Below are 27680 nucleotides of genomic sequence, written 5' to 3' on the forward strand. Positions count from 1 at the left end.
TACCATTCTAGCCACTTCTAACTGCTCGGGGAGGGGGGCGCAGAGGTAAGACATGGAGATCTTCTTAAGTAGATGGAAGTAGTGAAGGTAGAATGAGAAGCCTCCCAAATTCTCATTTTGTAAATGGGTTTGGGGGGACCTGAATCATTCACAATGGCACCGTCAGATTAATAGGCAAACTTCTTTTACGGTAGTCATTTTGTGAGAGGTGCCACAAGCAGCTCCTTTTTCAAATGTGGGCCACAAGACTTCCGAGAGTAGCTCAAGGACCATGCTTCCCTGAACCTGCGGACGGTCCACAAAGAACGGTGACTGGTGTCTCTTTGATAGCTGAGACACATTTAATGAAGTCTAGCATATCCCCCCCCCCCCCCCCGTTGCGCAACCCGTGGCATTCGCTCCCATTCTTTCCCTTCGAAACACCTGCCTCTACAGGTCGTATAAAGATTAGAAGGAACACAATGTTTGCAAAGTTATTTCCTTTCCCTAATCTGCAGCAACCTTTCTGTATCTGGAATGAAGGGAGGGGCTGCATTTCCCCTCTGTTTACGTAAGAGTCAGGAGAGTGTGTGTTGAAAGAAAGAAAGAAAGAAAGAAAGAAAGAAAGAGGGAGGAAGGGAGGGAGAGGAGAGGAGAGGAAAGGAAAGGTAATCTAATTTATTTCTGGATGCAGTGATGCCCATTTGCCTACTTTCAAAAAGAGATCATCCATTTTCAGTATGAGCAGGAAGTTGGAAAAGCACTCTGTACTTCTAGAAACAACAGCTTAAGCCCTATTGGAAAACTAATACTGTACTAGAATAGATACTGATCTGAAGAGGAAAAAAAACAAATCTTACATAATCCAGTGAATGTCCAATGAACTTCATTGTGATTTTTTCCCCCTCCACCTCCAAAGATCTCTGGCCAGTACACATAATTTTAACGTTATTCCATCAATGCCAACAATCCTGTTAAGTAGTTGCGGCTGAGAAAAATTGACCCACATATGTTTACTAACTACGTAGGAACAAATCACTGGTTCAGTTTCCTAGATACAAAAAAAAAAGGCTATACTATTTTTGTGCATCCAATCCTTGGGACAAAGAAGTCTACTTGTTTATTAAGTCCGAAAGCACACGGTCCCTCGGAATTACAAATCGGCCCTCACTGAGTCTTTCACTCCAATGCATAATGTGCATAACTTAATAACACAATCAAACAGCAGGAAGTTGTAGCAATAATGCTAAAACAATAGATCGATTGTGGACCGCTTACGGTCATAGCGGCAGGACTGTAACCTTGACGTTCCAAGTTAATCAACAAACAACAGCTAAAGCATTAAGCACGCCTAGTGCCGGAAGATCTATCCATTTCTAAATAAAATCTTTGCCTATTTAAACAAGTATTCCACATCAAAACTAAGATTGTGGTAGGGGAAAAGAAAGTCACCGGATTCTTTAGGAGGAAATCTAGCTCTTCGAACGAGAAACTGACTTGGTTCTAGAGAAACTTGGTTCTAGAGAAAATCTACATGGAGTGGTACCTCGGTTCTCGAATGCTTTGGTTGTCGTACATTTCGGATACCGAACAAAATTTTCAGCAAAAATTTCCTTCGGTATCCGAACAAAAATTCAGATACCGAACAGCCACAGAAAATTTTGTTCATTATCCGAAATGTTACTGCTGGGGGCGGCTGCAATCCCGGCAGCTTCAGGGGGCTCCTTTCCTCAGTGCTTCGTCTTGTTACCTGTAGGCAGCTGCACCAACTTTCTCCTTCCCGGCAGCGGCTTCCCTTCGAGGAGCAACTGCGCCGGGAACGTCACGTAATGAAGGGAAGCTGCTGGAGCAGCGGCAACTGCTGAAATGGCTCCGGCGGCTTCCCTTCATCACGTGACGTTCCCGGCGCTGTTGCTCCTCGAAGGGAAGCTGCCGCCGGGAAGGAGAAAGTTGGTGCAGCTGCCTACAGGTAACAAGACGAAACATTGAGGAAAGGAGCCCCCCAAAGCTGCCGGGATTGCAGCCACCCCCACCCATAGGAAATAAAGAAAATAGATTTAATTGGTTCCCCAGCGACTCAACAGGGGCTGGGAACCAATTAAATCCATTTCCATGATTTCCTATGGGATAAATTAATTCGGTACTCAACCCAAAACGGTTCTCGACCACACTTCTGGAACAAATTGTGGTCGAGAACCGAGGTACCGCTGTATGTAGTGGAGTACCCCAAGGCTGTTTTAGGCCCAGTACTCTTCAGCAATGACTTGGATGAGAGGATAGACGGGGAACTCATCAAATTTGTTAGGATTGGCCAACACTCCAGAAGCGAGGCTAAGATATAGAAGGATCTTGAAAGACTGAAACATTGGGGCACTATCAAACAAAATTAAACTCAACGGTGAAAAAAGTAAGGTTCTACATTACATTAAGGCAAGAAAAACAAGATGCACAGGTACAGTATATGTGGTACCTTGCTCAACAGTAGTAACTGTGAAGGATCTTGGAGTCCTAGTGGACAACCATTTAAATATGAGCCAGCCGTGTGCAGCAACTGCCAAAAAAGCCAACACAGTTCTAGGCTGCATTAACAGAGGGATAGAATCAAGATCACATGAAGTGTAAATACCACTTTATAAGGCCTTGGTAAGGGGCCAAACCTGGAATCCTGCATTCAGTTTTGGTCACCACGAGGTAAATCACAAGAAGCTTGGGGAAATGGAAGGAAGTGTTTTGCACCAAAACCCAGATTACTCACTGGATCATTACACAGATCCATAAAACCCTATAGCCGTATTCACAGAGAATAATTCCTATCCCCTCAGAATGTGATATACCAAACATATGGTTAACCCACATCACATTATGTGTGTGTGTGTGTGTGACTGTTAGCATATGGGGTTTTTTAAATATTTAAATATTTTTAAATTTGTCTGATTGCTTATGATTTGTTTTTACATGTTGTGAGCCGCCCCGAGTCTTCGGAGAGGGGCGGCATACAAATCTAAGTAATAAATAAATAAATAAATAAATTATTCTATTTTAGTGTGCTGTGGAAACCAGACTCCAGATCAGGGGAGTTTATCTTCCAAATTAAGTAGGAATATAGTTACAGCGTTTAGTATTACAGTGATCCCCCGGTTATTGCGTCCCCGACCATTGCGAACAGGGTAATTTGCGATTTTTGAACCCGGAAGTGAGAACACCATCTGCGCATTGCGTGCCCTTTTTTTCTATGGGCACGCATGCGTAGATGGCGCCGGGCAGATCAGCTGCTGGGCGGCTTCCCTAGGTCTTCCCCCTCTTTGGCCGGCATCAGCGAGGGAGTTTCCCACCACCCGCCCACGCAAACTCCTTGCTGCTGCGCGCTCTCGCTCGGGCCGCTTCCCAGCTGAGTACTCAGCTGGGAAGCGGCCCGAGCGAACGGCTTGTCCGCAGCCTGCCTGCCCCGCGCGCGACCGGCGGGCTCGCGCGCCCTTCTCCCCGCCCACCGCCCGTTCGCTCGGGCCGCTTCCCAGCTGAGTACTCAGCTGGGAAGCGGCCCGAGCGAACGGCTTGTCCGCAGCCTGCCTGCCCCGGCGCGCCCGGCGCGGCTCGCGCGCCCTTCTCCCCGCCCACACACCGTTCGCGTCGGGCCGCTTCCCAGCTGAGTACTCAGCTGGGAAGCGGCCCGAAGCGAACGGCTTGTCCGCAGCCTGCCTGCCCGCGTGCCCGCGGCTCGCGCGCCCCTTCTCCCCGCCCACCCGGCCGTTCCGCTCGGGCCCGCTTCCCCAACTGAGCCCTCAAGCCAAGCGCAGAAGTTCGCCTTTGGCGCTTAGCTTGAGGGCTCAGTTGGGAAGGTGCGCGGGTGTTTTTAAAACATCCCCCGCCGACATGGGGGGGCTCGCTAGCACCCCCCCCGAACCCCCCAACCCGGGTTAGGGGGGTGCTAGCGAGCCCCCCATGTCGGCGGCGACGTTTTAAAACAACCGCGCCGCCCCCAATCTTCGGCTGCTCGTTAGCGCTGCGGAAGTAAAAACACCATCTGCACATGCGCAGATGGTGTTTTTACTTCCGCAGCGCTACTTCGCGAAAACCCGCTCGTTGCGGGGGGGTCCTGGAACCGAACCCTCGGCAACGAGCGGGGGGATCACTGATATACGTAATGTAATATTATCCAGACGGATCCCACTTATTTACTTAACCAATTTTTTATCCCGCCTTTACTACTTCATAAGGAAGTTACGGTGGAGGACATACATAATGCTTGGTCTCTTTATTTATTTATTTTTGAGACCAAGCATTATGTATGTTCTCCACCTTACCTTCCTTATGAGACCAAGCTACAAGAAATAAATTGGAATCACTCTATAATAAGTAAATAGATATACTGTATTGCTCTTGGGGCAAAGTGGATTATATAAGAAACACCCCCGGTTGGTGGTGGGGTATGTGTGTGTGTCGGGGTGATGGGCACATTTCACTATGCACTGTTTTATGTTGTGTGTATATTAAACTTGTTAAAATTAAAATAAATAAATAAATAAATGTAAATAAATAAATATAAATAAATAAATGTAAATAAATAAATAAATATAAATAAATATAAATAAATAAATAAATAAATGTGTTGGTCATCACCTATAAAGCCCTTCATGGCACCGGACCAGGGTATCTACAAGACCACCTTCTGCCGCACGAATCCCAGCGACCGGTTAGGTCCCACAGAGTGGGGCCTTCTCCGGGTCCCGTCAACAAAACAATGTCGCTTGGCGGGGCCCAGGGGAAAAGCCTTCTCTGTGGTGGCCCCGGCCCTCTGGAATAAACTCCCCCCAGAGATTAGAATTGCCCCCACCCTCCTTGCCTTTTGTAAGCTCCTTAAAACCCACCTCTGTTGTCAGGCATGGGGGAATTGAGACATTCTTTCCCCCTAGGCCTTTACAATTTATGCATGGTATGTTTGTTTGTATGTATGGATGTTTAGTTTTATAATAAGGGTTTTTTAGTTGTCTTTAGTATTGGATTTACATGATGCTTTTTATTACTGTTGTTAGCTGCCCTGAGTCTACGGAGAGGGGCGGCATACAAATCCAATAAATGAATGAATGAATGAATGAATGAATGAATGAATAAATGAATGAATGAATGAATGAATAAATAAATAAATTTTTTAAAAAAGAGAACATACATAATGCTACGTTCTTCCTTCTATTTCCCACATAACAACAACCCTTTGAGATGAGTTGGGCTGTGAGAGAGGGATTGGCCCAAAGTTTCCCACCTGGATTTTCCTGCCTAAGGCAAGATTAGAACTCACCCCATCTCCTACTTTCTAAACCAACACCTTGGCCCCTACACCAAACTGGCAGTCATAATTCCTATAATCTTAAATCATTACCTACTTGGCATCCAATGGGTTCTGTAAGCTCTAGGATTCCCAGGGAAGACAGGAAACGGAAAGAAAAAACAGGAGATCTATTTTCTTCTCCTTCTCACAGTGCTCTCTACATTTGGGCAATTTAGAGTCGAAGTCACTGAAAAAGATACCCAATCTCTGACTTTTCTAGTAATGAAGAACCCACATGAAAAGGATAAACTCTATCACTCAAATACTCCTACAACATTATTTAATGCCCAATAGCAAACCCTATGATTTATATAACTATTTTTATTTCTTTCCCCTCTTGCAAGAATCTCTTGGCAATTCTCTCTCTTTTCCTCCCTCTCTTTATGGCTGTGTTTACACAAGTGAGTTGAAAACTCAACGGCTCCATTTGTCTAACTTCCTAAACCTGGAGGTCTTAATCCTTGTTAGTTTTTTATTTACCAATTGTGGAAACTCTTCTGAATATTTTATGTGCCAATAAATTGTCTCAATCCTATAAACGGGTTCTTAAAAGTAGTGTGTGAACATAATGTATCTGTCCCTCAAGCACCCAACAATTTGTCCTTTTTTTCCCCCATGACCCGATCAATTGCAATTTCTGCTTTGACGCCAATAATTATTTTATAGCTACATGCTAAGCTTTAGTAATAATTTTAAAAATAAATAAATGGGGAACAGTAATTAATTCTATCTTATGAGCGGAAATATTTTCACATTTGGTGATAGTTAACCAGGAATAAATGTATCATGTCATCATGTCTCACTGCTAGATAGTTCCCTTGGGTTACGATGCGCCTAGAACAAATGAGCCTGGTGGTTCTTCCATATAAACTAAGCTAATTTATAATAAAGAAAGAACAAAGGCGTCCGAACAGATACCGTGGAATTAAAAGGCGCCAGATTTAAGTGTAATTCTGGATGCCTCTTGGGGACAAACCAGCCGTTAGGTTTATTGTACAGGTAACAACCACACCTAGTTCTTTTTTTTTTAAATGTAATACTCCTTTTTAAGTCTCCTCCATCCTTCCACAGTCCCTTCCCCAGCCCTGCTGGAGGGAGGGAGGACTGGTGTTTGCACCCAGGCCGCCTTGTGGTTCCAAAAAAAGGGGCTTCCAATTCCTCCGAGGGTTTATTCTTTCCCCTCTATCACTCTGTGAAGGAACCGGGATGGTTGCTAATGAAGTTGGCCCATTTTTGAATTCATGTTCGCCAACTGTTCAACCAAGTGCCTGCTTCTCTCCTCCACTTGCCAACTTAATTAACCTCCCACTCACATAATCGCTTGCTCACGCACCCGAAACACACATACCTCCCTATTCAGTATTGTGTGCAACTTAATTCTTCGACATTTCCAATTCAGTTCCTGGGTCTTGTAACCAGCTGCTATTTTAAAAGAAAAAAATAGGGAGGTCATTGCTTCCACCTTTCCTGCCCAAAAGCTCGGGAAGGCCTTGTGTGGCTCCCTGATGGGTTTCGTGTGAGCTTCCATATGCCTTGCATGGAACAACCAAGGGCTACAAACAGGAGTTGATTAGTTGCATGCCTGGAAACACCCAACAGAATTTTTAAAAGACGGTCATCTCTTTGAGTCCAGACGCAAATTTATATTGCAATTGGTTTAGGTTCAATTGCAGACTTTCTCCACCTGGTGTCTTTCAAAAGTGGATTGCTATTCCCAGAATTCCCCTTTTAGCACAGCTGAGACTAAGGATAGCCTGGCCTCTTTGATTCTGTGACCTCAGATAACAGAGTTGTTAATTGTGTTTTATTGCTTTGTGCACCATATCATCATCATTATCTCTTTTATTGACCCCATAATCCCTTGTGGGATGGAGTCCGGGGCAACTGAATTGAGCTGAGTGTTTACTAGCCTACAAAACCTTTGCCAGACCCATCCTGGACTACTGCTCATCTGTCTGGAACCCATACCACATCTCAGACATCAACACCCTTGAAAATGTCCAAAGATATTTCACCAGAAGAGCCCTTCACTCCTCCACTCGAAACAGAATATCCTACGAAAATAGACTAACAATCCTGGGCTGGGAAAGATAAGCCCTGACAGCTCTTCAGGAGCGCAAGTATCCTATGGTTGAAACCCAAAGATCAAGTAGACTGTGTTGAAAGTATAATAAGTATAATAACGTAAGTTATAATAGCTCAATTCATGCTGGCTCAAGTTTGTAGGCCACAGCATAACAGTGTTTGGCCTGTAGCAGCTCAAGGACACTAAAGCCTAAGATTGCTTCCTGCTTCCATGCTTTTCTTTAGCATCTATGATTAGAATCTGCATGTCAGATATCAATACAATTGAGAGTCCAGAAATATTTCACAAGGAGAGTCCTTTGCTCCTCTGCTCACAACAGAATACCTAATTCCACCAGACTTGAAATTTTGGGCTTAGATAGGCTAGAACATTGTCGCCTTCGATCTGACCTAAATGTAGTTCATAAAACCATTTACCACAATGTCCTACCTGTCAATGGTTTCTTCAACTTCAACTGCAACAATACACAAGCACACAATTGATTCAAACTTAATGTAAACCGCTCCAAACTAGACTGCAGGAAATACAAGTGATCAGTGCCTACCTGACTCTGTACTTTCTTCCCCCAAGCCCCAAAAACTTTAACCTTAGACTATGTACAGCCGACATCACCCCATTCATAAGAGGTCTGTAATGGCCGTGCATAAGCACACCATTGTGCCTACTGTCCCTGTCCTACTGCTCTATTGCCTAATTTACCTGTACCTACTTTGCTAATGTTTATGTTTATACCAATATCTATTATCTTGTACATGCTTGACAAATATATATATACACAGTAATACCTCGTCTTACGAACTTAATTGGTTCCGGAAGTAGGTTCGTAAGGCGAAAGGTTCATAAGACGAAACATTGTTTCCCATAGGAAACAATGTAAAAGCGATTAATGCGTGCAAAAAGAAAAAAATCGCAAAATGGCGCTCTGCTGGGTGCTGCCACCCGGCTGTCACCTTTTAAAACAGCCAGGGGGCTTCTCGGCATTCTCTCGAACCCGAACTTTTCGGGTTCGGGAGGCTGCCGAGAAGCGCCGCCGCCTGGCTGTCACCTTCTGAAACAGCCGGGGGGCTTCTCTTCGTGACGTCAAAGCTCCGCCCATGGAATTCCTTATTGGGATTCCCCACCTCCTTTCCAGCCTCCAGATCGGCCGAAAACGACGACGCCGATCGCAAAAACGGCGCTCCGCCAAGCAGCGGCATCCGGCTGTAACCTTCTGAAACAGCCGGGCGCTTCTCGGCGGCCTCCGGAACCCGAACCCAAACTTCCGGGTTCGGCGTTCAGGAGAATACCGAGAAGCCCCCCGGCTGTTTCAGAAGGTGACAGCCGGGCGGCGGCACTTCTCAGCAGCCTCCCGAACCTGAAAAGTTCGAGTTCGGGAGAACGCCGAGAAGCCCCCTGGCTGTTTTAAAAGGTGACAGCCGGGCGGCGGCGCCCAGTGGAGCGCCATTTTGCAATCTGCGGTGGGTACGTAAGCTGAAAAAAGTTTGTAAGAAGAGGCAAAAAATTTCCGAACCCCGGGTTCATATCACGAGGGGTTTGTATCACAAGGTACCACTATATATATATATATATGTTTTCGTAGATTTTCACGGGTATATGTATGTAGATTGTTTTGAGTTCGGGTTTTGCCCCGTGTAATATTTTGAATGTAATTGACTTCTTGCTCTTCTCATCCCAAAAGCTTTTACAGTTCACAATCTAAGAAATTTCCTGGATGAGAAGCAAAATGTTTTCAAGGAAAAAAAACTCCCAAGGAAGTCTTGTTGACTTTTTCAAAAGCACCTTTGGGACAACCATGACCTGGATCTCCATTGACATTGGTCCTGTGAATTGTCACACTATAAATGTTGAAGTGTCGTTCAGATTATCTCCTTAAACACTTTATTGTCCTTCGTTGGATTACTGCGGAGAGGGGCGGCATACAAATCTAAATAATAAATAAATAAATAAATAAATACCCATTAAATGAGACACAACCTTGGAGGCCAATATGGCAGTGCATCTGATCTGCTAGGCTCAAAGTATCAGTATAAATGTGTAGAACATTAACAAAATGCAAAGACAAATCTTGCGTGGACAGAGGAAAGGAAAACCCCCAAAATGGAACTTTTCCAGAAAGAAGCCCTCGACCACAATGCATAGAATTTTCTAGTATTGGTGAAATATTGAAGTTTAAAAGGAAGGCTAATCCCTTCATGTCTTCCTATATTCCTGCATATTTTTATTGATGCTCCTATTTATCCTTCCTACATCAACACATCAGAACTCTAACCCTATCCACCTATCTTGGCAAAGCACATGCATGCAATTTGGCCTTAAATAGAAGATGCTACCACTGACAGTTTATCTTTCAGACTTTTGCCTCTACCTCTCTAATATTCCACTTTCCTGGTCGTGTTACAGATTAATTAAATACCTTTACGGAATATCAGAAACGATGGGATCAAAGTTGCATTTCTGCCTCCATCTTAGCTGATCTCCAATTTGTTCTGAGCAATAACAGGTGACTGTGTACCCCAGAGTCTCTCATACCTGGCAATTTTAGGATGGCTGGACTTCAACTCTCAAAACTCCCCAACCAGCATCGATATAAAACCGGTGCTCTAATGATGTTACCTGATTTGGGTAATGAAACGTTTGCAAGGAAACAACCAAGCTCAGAGAGCACCAAGAACTGCTCAGATCTCACCGATATAGTTCCCCATTTATGCGATGGGCACCGGACCAGATTATCTCAGGGACCGCCTTCTGCTGCACGAATCCCAGCGACCAGTTAGGTCCCCCAGAGTGGGTCTTCTCCGGGTCCCGTCAACTAAACAATGTCGCTTGGTGGGACCCAGGGAAAGAGCCTTCTCTGTGGCGGCCCCGGCCCTCTGGGACCAACTCCCCCCAGAGATTAGAACTGCCCCTACCCTCCTTGCCTTTCGTAAACTCCTTAAAACCCACCTCTGCCGCCAGGCACGGGGGAATTGAGATACTCTTTCCCCCTAGGCCTTTACAATTTTATGCATGGTATGTCTGTACGTATGTTCGGTTTTATAATAAGGGTTTTTAACTGTTTTAGTAATGATTATTATATGCTGTTTTATTGCTGTTGTTAGCCGCCCCGAGTCTCCAATAAATAAAATAAATAAAATAAAATAAATAAACTATATAAATAGAATAAATAGAAACATAGAAACATAGAAGACTGACGGCAGAGAAAGACCTCATGGTCCATCTAGTCTGCCCTTATACTATTTCCTGTATTTTATCTTACAATAGATATATGTTTATCCCAGGTATGTTTAAATTCAGTTACTATGGATTTACCAACCACGTCTGCTGGAAGTTTGTTCCAAGGATCTACTACTCTTTCAGTGAAATAATATTTTCTCACGTTGCTTTTGATCTTTCCCCCAACTAACTTCAGATTGTGTCCCCTTGTTCTTGTGTTCACTTTCCTATTAAAAACAGTTCCTTCCTGAACCTTATTTAACCCTTTGACATATTTAAATGTTTCGATCATGTCCCCCCTTTTCCTTCTGTCCTCCAGACTATACAGATGGAGTTCATGAAGTCTTTCCTGATACGTTTTATGCTTAAGACCTTCCACCATTCTTGTAGCCCGTCTTTGGACCCGTTCAATTTTGTCAATATCTTTTTGTAGGTGAGGTCTCCAGAACTGAACACAGTATTCCAAATGTGGTCTCACCAGCGCTCTATATAAATATATAGCTGCTTCACACCTACAACAGAACAAATGATGGTGAAGAATCCAAGACCCATGCCAACAGGCCAAGAAATTTTACACTTCCGAAAGGTATCTGTGCTGATAGAATCTTCTCCTTTGCCAAATAAGAAGCCTCAAAAGAAATTGGGCAAGGATCAAACGCACCCCAATGACAAGAATGCAGATGCTACACACATAAACCAGACGTGCTTGCCCATACTGGAATTTGCACACATGCATATATCCGCCCCCACATATTGTTTTGGTGAATCCACAAAAACCAAACATACCTTCCCTCCAGTCTAATGCATTCTTCTCTAGCGTGGTATTTTGGCAACAAGATTTATCATGCTCTCCAGTAGAAGCTTGTGGTAGCATGTTTAGAGAAAGAAAGAAGGCTGGTAGTAGCTTTGGCTATGAATGCTTTCTTATTGCCCCATATTGCTCAATCAACAGCAATTCTCCAGCACTTGATTGACTCCCCACCCCCCCACCCCCATTCCACCTGAAGAAGTGAGGATAAGGTCTGAGGATAAGGTTCATCTGCCTGAAATCTACTTTCCAAAGCCCTTGCGTTGATATCAGCACCTTGGACAAAGTTTTTTTTAATGATTTCTTATAGCTCCTCTATTGTGTATTTCAGGTCTCGATAGACTAGAGCAGTGTTTCCCAACCTTGGCAACTTGAAGATATCTGGACTTCAACTCCCAGAATTCCCCAAAACGAGGACCCAGATTGTTGGGTGCAATAGGCTTACTCTCTGTAAATCTCTTAGAGAGGGCTGTAAAGCACTGGGAAGTGGTATATAAGTCTAAATGCTATTGCTAAAATAGCCTGATGAAGATCCAGTTACGTCAAGTTGAAGACTTAAACATTGGGGACGATGGAACAATTGGGTTGAATTCAAACAGAACAGAACACATTTTATGCCAAAAGAGTTTGGGGCTTGTCATCTCTGTTATTTAATCACACATCTCCTCCTCACTGTTGGTTTTGGCACTTTCAGATGTAGGAAAACCCAGATATGTTGTGCCGCAGAGATATAAATGCATGGCTGGCTGAGGAATTCTGAGAGTCGAAGTCTTAAAGTTGTCAAAGTTGGACACTCCTACTGAAATGACTAACAAGCTGATAAGAATTCAGGAAACTGTTTTGTAAACAGTTACCTGCAATTCCTCTGTTATCAGTGAAAATAATTGCTTCCTTGTCGTTAGAAATAAACTCAGAACATCTATGTTAAGGTACTTAAGAGGGATAAGCTAGCAGATGTGAAATGAAAAACAGTTCCACAGCTGAAATCCTAGTCACCCCCTTCCCCACTCTCTTAGTTTCTTCCTCAAGGCTTGGAGAAATAATTAGGCCAAAAGACTGACAATGGCATGTCAATACACTGACTCTGCAAACCCCTTACAGAAGGCTGTAAAAGCATGCAAGTTTAAATGCTATGGCTATTGCTACAGCTGGTGCAGAACGCAGCATTGTGCATAGTTCTGAGGGCCCCGGGGGTGACATATATAAACCCCACTGTTGCATGAACTGCACTGGTTGCCAGTTTGTTTCCAGGTCCAATTCAAGGGGCTTGGTTGGTTGGTTGGTTGGTTGGTTGGTTGGTTGGCTGGCTGTTCATCTGTCCATCCATCCATCCCTTCCCATCTGATTTTATTTTATAATATTATTTTTTTTTAATAGTAGCTGCATTGGTTTCTTCTTTTAAGAAGGCTACATTAAAGCTCTAGACTAGAGTCAATACATGATGATCTGTTTCCTGGACTAACCATTTTCGTGAGTGACATCAACCACTCCAAGGGATTACGGCAAACCATCGCCTGGCACCTGATTTTCAGAATGCTTGGGGGCACATTTATTTATTTATTCATTCATTCATTCATTCATTCATTCATTCGATTTTTATGCTGCCCTTCTCCTTAGACTCAGGGCGGCTTACAACATGTTAGCAATAGCAATTTTTAACAGAGCCAGCCTATTGCCCCCACAATCTGGGTCCTCGTTTGACCCACCTTGGAAGGATGGAAGGCTGAATCAACCTTGAGCCGGTGATGAGATTTGAACCGCTGACCTACAGATCTACAGTCAGCTTCAGTGGCCTGCAGTACAGCACTCTACCTGCTGCGCGACCCTGGCTCATATGCGGGAGACGCAGAATGTTGCATGCACATGTGAAGAGAGTCATATACATGCACGGGAGGCAGGGAAGCATGGGGGGGCCGTGCGTGCTTATGCAAGGGGGGCACATTGTATCATGGGTACCATCATGTGCCTGTAGTGTTGCACACATGCACGTGTGTGCTTTTGGCACATGACAACAAAAAAGGTTAGCCATCACTGGACTAGTGTTTGTAGAGGAAAAGGCCAACAAAAAAGTGAAAAAAACCAAGCACCAATAGTCTCTGAGATAATATTTATTAAGATTTTGCATATTTAAGATCTACAGCTACATCTACAACAACTCATGTAACCAGGGGTGGGCTACTGCCTGGACAGATGGGGACGCAGTGGGGTAGCAAAAATGGAGCTCCACCCCAGAGCACCCAATTTATTTATTTTATTTATTTATTTTATTTATTTAGTCCAATACATAATACACATTGAAGAGAATAGATATGTAATAATATAAGTAAAGAAAAGAATAGAAGAAAAGATATAAAAGTATAGGTGAACATATTTGAAAGGAAGAAAAGATAAATGAGATAAGGAGAGACAATTGGACAGGGGACGGAAGGCACACTGGTGCACTTATGCACGCCCCTTACTGACCTCTAAGGAACCTGGAGAGGTCAATCATGGATAGTCTAAGGGAAAAATGTTTGGGGTTAGGGGTTGACACTACTGAGTCAGGTAATGAGTTCCACGCTTCGACAACTCGGTTGCTGAAGTCATATTTTTTACAGTCAAGTTTGGAGTGGTTAATATTAAGTTTGAATCTGTTGCATGCTCTTGTGTTGTTGCGATTGAAGCTGAAGTAGTCATTGACAGGTAGAACGTTGCAGCATATGATCTTGTTGGCAATACTTAGATCGTGTTTTAGGCGTCGTAGTTCTAAGCTTTCTAGACCTAGGATTGATAGTCTGCTTTTGTAAGGTATTCTGTTTCGAGTGGAGGAGTGAAGGGCTCTTCTGGTGAAGTATCTTTGGACATTTTCAAGGGTGTTGATGTCCGAGATGTGGCGTGGGTTCCAGACAGATGAACTGTATTCAAGGATGGGTCTGGCAAAAGTTTTGTAGGCTCTGGTGAGTAGTGTGAGGTTGCCAGAGCAGAAGCTACGTAGGATCAGGTTAACAACTCTAGAAGCCTTTTTGGCGATATTGTTGCAGTGGGCTTTGGCACTTAGATCATTTGATATTAGTATTCTAAGATGTTGAAAGAAAATGCATAAGCCACGCCCACAGTTTTGTAGCCCTTTGCTGCATGTAACAATGGGTTAGCAAATGGCGAAAATCCAGCTTTGGGGTTCGTGATGAGGATGGGATGAATAGCTTCATGATTCAACGTAGACTATGAACCTAGAAATTAAATGAAGTCAATGTTTCCATAATGTTCAGTCTATTCCAAGGATCCAGCCGGCACGTGAGATCATGAGATCAGATTCATGTCTGTTCTTTTGTGTGAATGCTTTGACACCTCCGACAGAAAACAATATTTCCCTTTTAATGCGATTTCAGGTGCCAAACCCAGCAAATCCAGAACGATCAGTGCTGGTTCTCATTTGCTGAGAAGAATTAATACTATATAAAGCCATTGCAGTAAACCAATCCCCAGGGCTGTTTCTCCCCCACTGTGCAGGTGGACGGGTAGCAACTGGCAGCAGATAGTGTTGCCTTTTTTTTTCTTTGATGTGGTCCAGCTTTGGCTTTCTCAACAATTAAGCCCCGCTGGTCTCAGCTGGGAGAAATCTGATGCCTGACCATTGTACTTCATGAAATCTGACAGTTACACAAAGCTGGAGCACTTCCCCAGTTGCCTAAGATAAGAGCAAACTGCATTTCTCTTGGAATTGACAAAGTGGCTGGATTGGAAGATTTAAGGGGAAAACAAAAAATTCCCAGGTAAAAACTGATCCTCTCTATCCACACTTTTGCCTTTGATGAATCGGAGCGAGGTACAGAAACATAGAAGACTGATGGCAGAAAAAGACCTCCTGGTCCATCTAGTCTGCCCTTATACTATTTCCTGTATTTTATCTTACAATGGATATATGTTTATCCCAGGCAGGTTTAAATTCAGTGACTGCGGATTTACCAACCATGTCTGCTGGAAGTTTGTTCCAAAGATCTACTACTCTTTCAGTGAAATAATATTTTCTCACGTTGCTTTTGATCTTTCCCCCAACTAACTTCAGATTGTGTCCCCTTGTTCTTGTGTTCACTTTCCTATTAAAAACACTTCCCTCCTGAACCTTATTTAACCCTTGAACATATTTAAATGTTTTGATCATGTCCCCCCCTTTTCCTTCTGTCCTCCAGACTATACAGATGGAGTTCATTGAGTCTTTCCTGATACGTTTTATGCTTAAGACCTTCCACCATTCTTGTAGCCCGTCTTTGGACCCGTTCAATTTTGTCAATATCTTTTTGTAGGTGAGGTCTCCAGAACTGAACACAGTATTCCAAATGTGGTCTCACCAGCGCTCTATATAAGGGGATCACAATCTCCCTCTTCCTGCTTGTTATACCTCTAGCTATGCAGCCAAGCATCCCACTTGCTTTCCCTACCGCCTGACTGCACTGTTCACCCATTTTAAGACTGTCAGAAATCACTACCCCTAAATCCTTCTCTTCTGAAGTTTTTGCTAACACAGAACTGCCAATGCAATACTCAGATTGAGGATTCCTTTTCCCCAAGTGCATTATTTTACATTTGGAAACATTAAACTGCAGTTTCCATTGCTTTGACCATTTATCTAGTAAAGCTAAATCATTTACCATATTATCTCCACTCGCTCCCCCTTTTTATTTGGGGTGCACCCACCTCCATGAGCACCCCCACAAAGTGACTCTTTCTGTGATCTTGACTCCCAGGTCTTCTGTCCTCCAGACTCTACAGATTGAGTTCATTAAGTCTTTCCTGATACGTTTGATGCTTAAGACCTTCCACCATTTTTGTAGCCCGTCTTTGGACAATTTTATCAATATCTTTTTGTAGGTGAGGTCTCCAGAACTGAACACATACTTTGTACAAAATGGTCCCGGATTCAATTCTAGAAAAAAACTGGTAGGAATCTCTGCTGGAATTGCCTGCCTGTCAAAGTCTATGGAAATTCTCAGTCATCAAGGTCATATAGAAACATAGAAGACTGAAAGCCGAAAAAGGCCTCATGATCCATCTAGTCTGCCCTTATACTATTTCTGTATTTTATCTTAGGATGGATATATGTTTATCCCAGGCATCTTTAAATTCAGTTACTGTGGATTGACCAACCACGTCTGCTGGAAGTTTGTTCCAAGGATCTACTACTCTTTCAGTAAAATAATATTTTCTCATGTTGCTTTTGATCTTTCCCCCAACTAATTTCAGATTGTGTCCCCTTGTTCTTGTGTTCACTTTCCTATTAAAAACACTTCCCTCCTGGACCTTATTTTGTCCCAAAGGTACTTTTCAAAAGACAACTAGACTTCTTCAGTACTTTGAAAGCTGTAATTTATTTCCTTCAGAACTGAAGAAGCTTCTTGGATGACAAATGAAACGTTTTCAAGGGGGGAATAAAAAACCAAGTAAGTCCAGTTGCCTTTTGGAAAAGCCCCCTTGGGACAGGCACGTCAAAGCCAAACCTCCACAGAAGTTTCATTTACCTTTTCTATTCCATTCCAGATACCTGGACTGGTCTTCCAAGACTGCACAAACAACTGTATTATATTGTACACCACCCCGAGCCCCTGCCTGAGGGAGACAGGCAGTGAAGAAATATAAAACATAAATGGATAAATAACATATAGTTAATTGTTGAAGACCCAAGTTCAGGTGGTCTTTTTAAAAACAAAAACAAAACCTCTTAACAGGCCATTCATAACCTCAGATCAGTTCAATCTTTTTATGTAAAATCTAGCCATTGCCTAGTTGTTCTGTCGGGCTCTCTGGTAGACTCCTCCCAAAAATTCACAGGTACAAATTTCAGAGACACACACGTTTGAAAATTCAAAACAATGTTCTTTATAATGAAAATTCACTTAAACCAAGCCCTCTTTTGGTATAGCCAAGAGCACTTGTCTCCAAACAAACTGGTAATTTGTACAAGTCCCTTATCAGTTCTGTGATACTTAGCTTGCAGCTGTGAGGCAATTCACAGTCCTTCTTCTTTCACAAAGTGAAACACACTTTGCTCTGGTTTAGTTTCAAAGCGGGGAAAAATCAGCACACAAAAGGTCAAAGTCAGTAAAGCAGTCACGAAACACAACCATCAGATAATCCTCCACAATGGCCAAACCCACAGGCTGCTCTTTATAGCAGCCTCACTCATGACCACAGCCCCACCCAACCACAGGTGGCCTCATTTTCTTTGATAATAATCTCTCAGTTGTTGTTGCCTATGCATCGCTCTCCGCATGCGTGGCTGTATCATTAACTCTGGTTCTGAATCCAAGGAGGAGCTAGATAATTGATCTCCTTCTGAGCTGTCTGCAACATTCTCCTCCTCCCTGTCACTCATGTCTTCTTGGTCAGAGGAGCCTTCATTATCAGATTCCACCGGGGGGGGGGGGCAAAACAGGCCTACAGCATGTGGATGTCTCCCCCACATCCACAGTCCTTGGGGCAGGAGCTGGGCCAGAGCACACCACAACACTAGTCGGATAATCAAATCAGACCCTCAGATTAAATTATGCATTTGTTCGGTAGCTTTATTTTTCTCAAACAAAATGTGCTTGCTGCCAATTCACTGGTGACTTACTTATCCTGAGCTTCAAGTTTATAATGTGTTGCAAGAAATGAGCCACTGTGTAATTTGTACATTCTAACCACGGTGGCTAGAATTTTTCAAGGCGATAACCTCTGGAGATCACCAGACTGACCACACTTAATTGAAAAGAATCCTTTAGGATCCCCAAGGGAATTCAGCCTCCCCACGTTGTCATGCTCAAATTTCACATGACATCTTAAAGCTCTGAAGACCTTATTTAACTGTTCCACCATTTGATCTTAAATCCAGGGTTTGCCACATGGCGATATGGAAGATCCTGAGAGCAGTCCTATTGGAATCTTAAAGAAGTCTGCTTAAAATGAAATCCTAGTTAAGTGCCGTAGAAAAGATCACATTCCTCTAGTCTAGAGAGTGATTTGGGAATAAGTCTTAATGAGCTCAATGGGGTATTTCTGAATAAACATGTCTGTAATTGTACTCATCTTCTTAATAAGCCAGCTTCAAATTGCAATGATAGAGGGATTTGAGAATTTAAAAAATAAAACCGGAGGCGAAAATAGCTAGCAGTGTGTGATATTTATCATCAGACATGGTTACACTGCTCTGGAAACAACCATTATTATCCCAGGATGTGGGAGGAAGAAAAGGAAAGCTGGGTGTGGTTTTCACTTTGGATTTCAAGACAAATGGAACTGCAAAGAATTATTTTCAAATATGTTTATAATTTCCTAAACCACTCGATTATGCTGCGGAAGTTAGCTTCAAATGGCGAATCCATGGCATGGGTGCCACAGGTGGTACACAGAGCCATAGCTGCTGGCACGCGAGCCATTACCCTCGCTTAGCTCCAAGGTGCATGTGTGTGCCGGCCAGCTGATTTTTGGCTCACACGGAGGCTCTGGGAGGGTGTTTTTGGCTTCCAGAGAGCCTCTGAAGGGGATGGGGAAGACATTTCTACCTTTCCCTTGCTCTAGGAAAGCCTTTGAAGCCTGGGGAGGGCGAAACAATGAATCTACTGGGCCCACCAGAAGTCGGTAAACAGGCCATTTCTGGCCTCCAGAGGGACTCCATGGGAGTGGGGAAAGCTGTTTTTGCCCTTCCCAGGCATTGAATTATGGGTGTGGGCACTTGCACATGCGCAATAGCACGCACGCACACTCTTTCGGCACCCGAGGGAAAAAAGATTCACCATCACTGTTACAGGTTGTCCTCAACTTGCATCCATTCGTTTAGTGGCCATTCAAGGTTACAACGGCACTGAAAAAAGTGACGAGATCAGTTTTCACACCTACGACGGCTGCAGCTTCCCTGTGGTCATGTGATCAAAACACAGGCCTATGACAACTGGTATCTATTTCACAGTCCTGGGATCATGTGATCACCATTGGTTACCTTCCCGGCCAGTTTCTGACAAACAAAGCCAGTGGGCAAAAGCCAGATTTGTTTAAGGATTGCATGATTCACTTAACAAGTGCAATGATTTGCTTAACAACCGTGGCAAAAAGAATAAAACCAATCCAGCAGCATGAAACAGTAGCATAATACAGATGTTTTTAAAAAAATCACCTTACTGAGATTCATAATAATCCAAGGATTCACACACATAGCATTCACATAGCCTGATTCCGAAATAAACCGATGTTCTTAATTTATGTAGTGTATCTAACCATAAACAAAATGGGATGTGTTCACACAAACAAGCTAAAAACAACAATAACCCCAACCTCTAACCATAGTTAAAACTAATAAAGCATCTTGTGTGAATGTGTTTTTCCACTGGATTCGGTTAAGTATATCACGTAACTGCAACCTCTGTCTGTCTGTCTATCTATCTATCTATCTATTTATTTATTTATTTATTTATTAGATTTGTATGCCGCCCCTCTCCGTAGACTCGGGGCGGCTAACAACAGTAATAAACAGCATGTAACAAATCTAATGTTTAAAATAATTACAAAACCCTTATTAAAACCAAACATACACACAAACATACCATGCATAAATTGTATAGGCCTGGGGGGAAAGGGTAGTTCAGTTCCCCCAAGCCTGACGACAGAGGTGGGTTTTAAGGAGCTTACGAAAGGCAAGGAGGGTGGGGGCAATTCTGATCTCCGGGGGGAGCTGGTTCCAGAGGGTCGGGGCCACCACAGAGAAGGCTTTTCCCCTGGGTCCCGCCAGACTACATTGTTTAGTTGACGGGACCCGAAGAAAACCGACTCCAAGTCTTCGGAGAGGGGCGGCATACAAATCTAAGTAATAAATAAATAAATAAATAAAATAAAGACTCTGTGGGACCTAACCGGTCGCTGGGATTCGTGCGGGATTCTTCCTTTCCCTTCCTATACTTTTGAAAGAGGAATGCAAACAAGGATTCAAAGGGTCGTTTTACTATATTGAGGTTTTTTTTGCTCATCATCCAAAGCAAGTTTCTTTCATAAACAAAAATAATTCAAACTAGCAGGCTTAACAAACTGCAGCCACACAAGTGCAACAACATGCCTTGCTCCTTGAACAATGTACAATATGCTACACATGGACCCCATTTCATTGTGATTTAGAAGTAGAAATGTCCAGTCAAAATGGTACTCGGGAGAATCAAAATGTCCAAAGATTTCCCCTGGGAATCTGGTGGACATTCTGGCTCTACTTGAATTTATGATTTGGGGACTTGGGTTTAATGATTCCTTGACAAAAAGTAAATAGGAAGCTTCCTAGTAAAAAGCAAAGCATTTTCTTCCAGCTTGATATTTATTCGTATCAATGCATTGCCCACCTGGAACATTAAACAAGTTAGGAGGCTGGAAATCACTGCTTTGTTTGGAATTATGCCCAAGTCCTCATAACAATAACTAACACACACACACACACACACACACACACACACACACACACAAATAGTCAGAGATATAATAAACATTTAGGTTGTGTGTTTTGGGGTGACAGGGAGTAAATTCATCAGTTTGCCTTCTAGAAAAAAGGGTATTTTGGCAAAAAAAATGTGGTTCATTTCTTTTCAGAAGCAATTACACAGAGGTCTCGAAAGCACAACTTAAAATGTCCACCACCACCATCCACATGGAACAATAAATAAATCTCAGAGAGTGAGGCAGTTGTCAAGAAAGATTGGTTTCGGTGATACAAGCTGATGCAGGCCAGGAGGTACGATACAAACCACAAACAAATTAAAATGCCTTCCAAGGAATCCGATTATTCATGTGGGCAACATATAGAACCCCTCTCCAAGGAGACGAGCAGTTAAGAAATACGAAATATAAATAAGTAAATAAACGTGTCTTTCCCCCTGGAAATGCCAAGAATCAAACTATAAGCAGTATCACAAAATAAGTCTGTGTTCTTCAAATATAAAAACCTTATCTTTGCTCTAAACTGACCAGATAGTCTTCCAACTAGTCAACATTTCTTAGAATCACCCCACTTGTCCATATGCAATACAGAAATGAAAATAGAGATGGGGTAACGATATCAGTAATAATCTATGAGGATTGTACAGCACCCTTTTGTGAATTAAGACAGTTGTGCAATTTTGATAAATATATATTTACAAAGGATAGTAAATGTATTGCATTATAATGGTTCCGAGAGATACACGAGAAACGATTTCCTGTTTTAGATGGGTGAATTAAGAATGAGTAACCTAGAAGGTTTCTGAACTAGTAGCTATTTTCCCCCAAACTGGGCTTGGAGTATTCCTACTCCAACTTGACTGAGGAGGAAGAATGGCCAGTTGGGCATGGATCTATACATCCTCAGTTCTTTAGCTCTAAAATGGGAATAGTAATTAAATAGGCTAGATGGTGAAACATGTTAAAAACATAATACAATAAAGCAGTGGTTCTCAACCTTTCTTCATCACAGACCCCTTTTTGTGGCCATGGATCCTGGCTACTGACATGGCCAAGACTTGACTCAAGAGTTAAATCTTAACATTTCTCCAAGCCTTCGTGGGGGCCCTGTGACAACCCCCCCCCCCCAAGGGTCCGTGGAGCACACTTTGAGAACCACTATAATAAAGGATTAAAGGAAGACTGTGTTTGACTTACCACTCCGGCTAATCCTCAACAAGGTAGTGGCTGAAATCATCCCAAGCATCAAATCCACGTGCAGTCAGGAACGTTGAAGCTTTCTTTCATTTGCTACTAGAAGGACCTCTGAATCGGCTGCAGGCAAATGAAAGGGAGGGTGGGGAAGAGAGAAACACGCCAATGAAGCTTCCATTTCTAATTCATTCTGCTCTCTGAGTGGGGAGGTCAACAATTTACACAAAGCAATTCTCCCAAATTATTATCTTCTTTTTTTCCCCTTTTGGTCTTGTATTCCTCTTCCGCCTCCTTCCTACTGATGGCAGTTCAGCAGATGTCAGGAAAAGACCAACGAGCTCTTGAGAACTAGGCTCGGATCGGTACAAAAAAAAGGTTATAAAAGAGCCATTTCCATTCATTTTTTAAAAGTGAAAATATTTCTTGCTATATTCTCCTTTCCCAGGCACAGGTACTCCCATCTTTGTCTCCAGAAGCAAAGCGAGAAAGAAAAAAAATATAATAAATCCAGTACGAACTGTTTGTACTGTTCAAATTGCAGAACTTAGCACATACTCCTAGCTGTAACATAATGAGGCTGCTTAAATTGTGTCCCTATCCTTCCTTGCCAACCTCTGATGCAAGAGGCTGCCTTGAATCCAGTTTCATAACAGGTTCTCAATTCCACACCTACTCACACAGGAAAACCCTTTCTGTTCCCAATCAGTCCAAGAACAGCATTCCCTTTAACGGTTAGTACAATAATCCTCGCCTCTTGTGGCCCAATACATATACTGCCTGCATCCATATATTTTAATAACATAATAATTTGATTCAAAGTTATCTTGAGTTAAATGGAAGCAACAGAGAAGTCTCACGGGAATAACAGACGCTACAAAAACCTCTCCTGTTAAAGAGAAAGGGGTTACCTATTTGGTTTACCTAAAAACTTTCAGAACTATAAAACAGAACGACATAAACTCGCAACTTGTCAAGCAGAATAATTCTTATTTTCTTAAGACTATCTATTGTACTCCTAAATGGATGTGGATGAGGGAACTTGCATATAACAGATCTGGAAGGCAGAAGATTCCAAAAGCCTAAAGTATCGTAAATATCCATTCAGATTTCTTTCATTTGCCAGGTGCTTTAAAATTCTGGATTTATTTTTTTCCCTTTTGTACACTCTATTTCTCAATGAAGAGTTAGAACACTTAAGGCTGAGGGAAAGGCTTAATGGTGGATTCAAAGACAAAACTTTCGCCAGACCCATCCTCGAATACAGCTCATCTGTTTGGAACCCATATCGCATCTCAGACATTAACACCCTTGAAAATGTTCAAAGATACTTTACCAGAAGAGCCCTTCATTCCTCCACTCGAAACAGAACACCCTACGAAACTAGACTGACAATCCTGGGTCTTGAAAGCTTAGAACTACGACGCCTTAAACATGATCTAAGTATTGCCCACAAGATCGTATGCTGCAATGTCCTGCCTGTCAATGACTTCAGCTTCAACCACAACAACACACAAGAGCACACAACAGATTCAAGCTTAATATTAACCGCTCCAAACTTGACTGTAAAAAATATGACTTTAGTAATCGGGTTGTCAGAGCGTGGAACTCATTACCGGACTCCGTAGTGCCATCCCCTAACCCCCAACATTTTATCCTTAGACTATCCATGGTTGACCTCTCCATGTTCCTAAGAGGTCAGTAAGGGGCGTGCATAAGCGCACTAGAGTGCCTTCCGTCCTCTGTCCTATAGCCTCTCATATATCTCATATATCTTCTCTACTATATCCTCTATAACCTTCATTGCGTATCATTGTGTATTGGGCAAAATAAATAAATAAACTTCAGTTTTAGAGTCAAATTTCCTAGAGGAAATTTGGCTCATGGTGGACTTCAGAAAAGCAAGGTATCAAGAGAGCAGAGAAGAGCAATCAAGATGATTAGGGGATTGGAGGCTAAAACACATGAAGAATGGTTGCAGGAGTTGGCTACGTCTACTGTCTAGTCTAATGAAAAGGGGTGACATGATAGCAGTCTTCGAATATCTCAGGGGCTGCCACAAAGAGGGACGTCAACCTATTCTCCAAAGCACCTGAAGCAGGACAAGAAGCAATGGATGGGAACTAACCAAGGAGAGAAGCAACCTAGAACTAAGGAAAAATTTCCTGATAGTGAAAGCAATTGATCACTGAAGTGACTTACCTCCAGATGTTGGGGTTGCTCCAACACTGGAGGTTTTTAAGAAGATATTAGACAATCTGAAATGGTATAGGGTTTCCTACCTGAGCAGGGGGGTGGACTAGAAGATCTCCAAGGTACCTTCCAACATTGTTATTTTGCAATGAGATCCTGAGACTCAATGCTGGATAAAGACCAAGGAAAGTTACTCATTTGCAACATCAAGTGGATCAAATAATGGAAAACCAGTAAGCTACTTTCACTCATTCAGCGGAGACTAGCCAGGCAGCAAATGCATGTACAGTGTTCCCTCAATTTCCGCAGGGGATGCGTTCCGAGACCGCCTGCGAAAGTTGAATTTCCGCGAAGTAGAGATGCGGAAGTAAATGCACTATTTCTGGCTATGGACAGTATCACAAGCCTTCCCTTAACACTCTAAACCCCTAAATTGCAATTTCCCATTCCCTTAGCAACCATTTACTCACCATGTTTATTTATTAAAGTTTATTTAAAAAAATATTTATTAAAGGTGGATGAAAGTTTGGCGATGACATATGATGTCATCGGGCGGGAAAAACCGTGGTATAGGGGGGGGGAACCACAAAGTATTTTTTAATTAATATTTTTGAAAAACCGTGGTATAGACTTTTCACGAAGTTCAAACCCGCGAAAATCGAGGGAACACTGTATATGTATTCCAACCAGCAAAAAATAAATAAAAAAAATCTCCTATCTCCAATCCTTTTAACTAGAGACAACACTGGTCAAATCTGAGACATAGTGAAGGACTGCAGCTCTAGTCCTTTGCATCAGTAGGCATAAATTTAGAAACACATTGCCTAGTAAAAAAAAAAACACCAAAATAGCAAAACATACAATCAATCAGCCCCCTGGTTCAAAACACTCACATACAGCAATAGGTCCAGATTTCAATCTTGGTTTTCTTGAGCAATCCATTGATTCTGCCAGCCAACATTGACCAACAATTGGCAATGAACTGTCCTGGTTATCTTCTTGGGTTGTTATCCATTGCTTTGTGCCTCCAAAGAGCCTACATAGTCCATCTGCAGGCTGAGAGAGTCTATCCTAGGGTAGTCCTGAGTGCCAAAAGTTGATTGATAGAGAGAGAAGGATGAGAGAAGGAGGGGGAGGGAAGGGGAGCGAGAGGAAGAGACAGAGAGAGAGACAGAGAGAGATCAAAAGGTCTCAGAAAGAAGAGGGTGAGAAATAAGGTGTGACATACAGCACTTTCATTTTACTTTTTCTTTTGGGAAAATTTCTTTCTTGGGTGACAAAAAAACAACCCATAGAAAACTAGCCTGCCAGATGAAACCAGTCTCTTGCACTGTTCACAGCCAGCAGAAACTCAGCTCTCTTAGTCTTGAAATCATTCACTAAGAATAGAAGGAAATGTCAATTCCCAGCAAGAGACCTCACCTCCTATTAGCATACAAAGGTAGCCACGTGCCCCTCTGATCGCCCAAAGCACATCCCCTGACTCATCCAAGTCATACGGAGAACTGCGGAGAACGAACGAACGATTTCCTCTCTGCCCAAATCCTGTTGTGCACTGCAAATGGGACAGAGTGGGGGTATCCTGCTCGCTTTGAGGGTACTTCCAACCCAAGCTCAACTTTGCTCGGCACTGCAAGGAGGTGGCCAAATCTGAGCTTTGAGTCAGCCCTCTATTATACACCGAAGGAAATTAGTCAGCAGCATGTAGCACATGTTTTGCAATGAGTAGCTGTTCAGGCTCTCATGCGATGTTGCTTCTGACAAATGTAAGATCCTGAAGCCCAGGAAAATTCAATAAACCAAAAAAAGAAAGAGAAAGAGTGAGAGTGAGAGTGAGAGAGAGGGGGGAGGGACGGAGGGGGAGAAAGAGAGAGAGAGAGAGAAAAAAACAGAGACAGGCAAAAAGAAAAGACAAAAAGAAAGAAGGAAAGACGAAAAGAAAGAAAGAAAGAAAGAAAGAAAGAAAGAAAGAAAGAAAGACAAAAAGGAAGGAAGGAAGGAAGGAAGGAGAAGCGAAGACGAAAAGAGAAAAAAAACAAAGTGGCTGATTTGTAAACATATCCTGCCCGAAACCATGTTCAACTCAATCTCATTCTACAGCCTGTGTACTCATTTATTCGTTCAATTTATTTAGCTGCCCATCTCACCTATGTGATTCTGAGTAGCTCATAACAATTAAAAAGAATGGAAAGAATAAAAATATATATTCTTCCATATATTCTTCCAAGGCAACAAACACAAAAGCAACAAAACATACAAAAACCCGCAAAACATATAATATTCACAGTGGATAAATATGATCAATGCATTTGATCTAACTTGAAACTCCACGCAGAGTTAGGGACGGTGGAAAACGGAAAGACAAGAATATTCTCCTATATGCACACGCACAAAAGGGAACGAGACTCTTTCTTGTGCGTGCTGAGAAAAATAATTGGACAGAGTACAATCAGCTACTGATGGCAGGGTGGTAAAATTAGCTCCCTTCAGGATTTGTTAAGATACAGAAAGAAAGTTCTTCAGCTTTTCTTGAACCACCACGCACTCCTTCAATTATAAAAAACCATCCACCGGCTAACGGAAGGAACAGCAACCGAGGCGACAGATTGAAGATAAAGCTAGTTCTCCTTAGATTGCTTCACAAAGGACAAAAATCACCTCAAAGGTTTGAGTTGAGAATGCAAACAAGTTTTAATATGGATACGGGACTCCAGGGGAGATATACATCCATGAAAAGTTGGCCCGATTTGACTCCAAGGTTTCCTCTTGTGCAAATCAGGAGTGGCAGTTCCATCCGTGTATCTATAAGCTCACGCATTTCAGCTGATTCTTGACTTTAACCACTTTCCTAGGCAACTGTTCTGTCGGGCTCTCTGGTAGACTCCTCCCAAAAATTCACAGGTACAAATTTCAGACACACACACGTTTGAAAATTCAAAACAATGTTCTTTATAATGAAAATTCACTGAAACCAAGCCCTCTTTTGGTATAGCAAAGAGCACTCGTCTCCAAACAAACTGGTAATTTGTACAAGACCCTTATCAGTTCTGTGATACTTAGCTTGCAGCTGTGAGGCAATTCACAGTCCTCCTTTCACAAAGTGAAACACACTTTGCTCTGGTTTAGTTTCAAAGCGGGGAAAAATCAGCACACAAAAGGTCAAAGTCAGTAAAGCAGTCACAAAACATAACGATCAGATAATCCTCCACAATGGCCAAACCCACAGGCTGCTCTTTATAGCAGCCTCACTAATGACCACAGCCCCACCCAACCACAGGTGGCCTCATTTTCTTTGATAATAATCTCTCAGTTGTTGTTGCCTATGCATCGCTCTCTGCATGTGTGGCTGTATCATTAACTCTTGTTCTGAATCCAAGGAGGAGCGAGATAATTGATCTCCTTCTGAGCTGTCTGCCCCACTCTCCTCCTCCCTGTCACTCATGTCTTCTTGGTCAGAGGAGCCG

At 42.7% G+C, this 27680-nt stretch overlaps 1 long non-coding RNA gene across 6 annotated transcripts in view; it reads right to left on the reverse strand.

The window, feature by feature from the left end:
- The window catches only part of LOC139168775 (uncharacterized), a 150440-nt gene that overhangs the window by 22098 nt on the left and 100662 nt on the right, over positions 1–27680 (reverse strand). For all 6 annotated transcript variants that reach the window (XR_011559390.1, XR_011559387.1, XR_011559388.1 and 3 more), the window contains one exon: positions 22030–22146. This is a non-coding gene — a long non-coding RNA (uncharacterized lncRNA). The remainder of the gene's footprint in view (positions 1–22029; positions 22147–27680) is intronic.

Source organism: Erythrolamprus reginae, chromosome 6 (assembly GCF_031021105.1).
Source record: "Erythrolamprus reginae isolate rEryReg1 chromosome 6, rEryReg1.hap1, whole genome shotgun sequence".
In the NCBI taxonomy this organism is placed as follows: domain Eukaryota; kingdom Metazoa; phylum Chordata; class Lepidosauria; order Squamata; family Dipsadidae; genus Erythrolamprus; species Erythrolamprus reginae.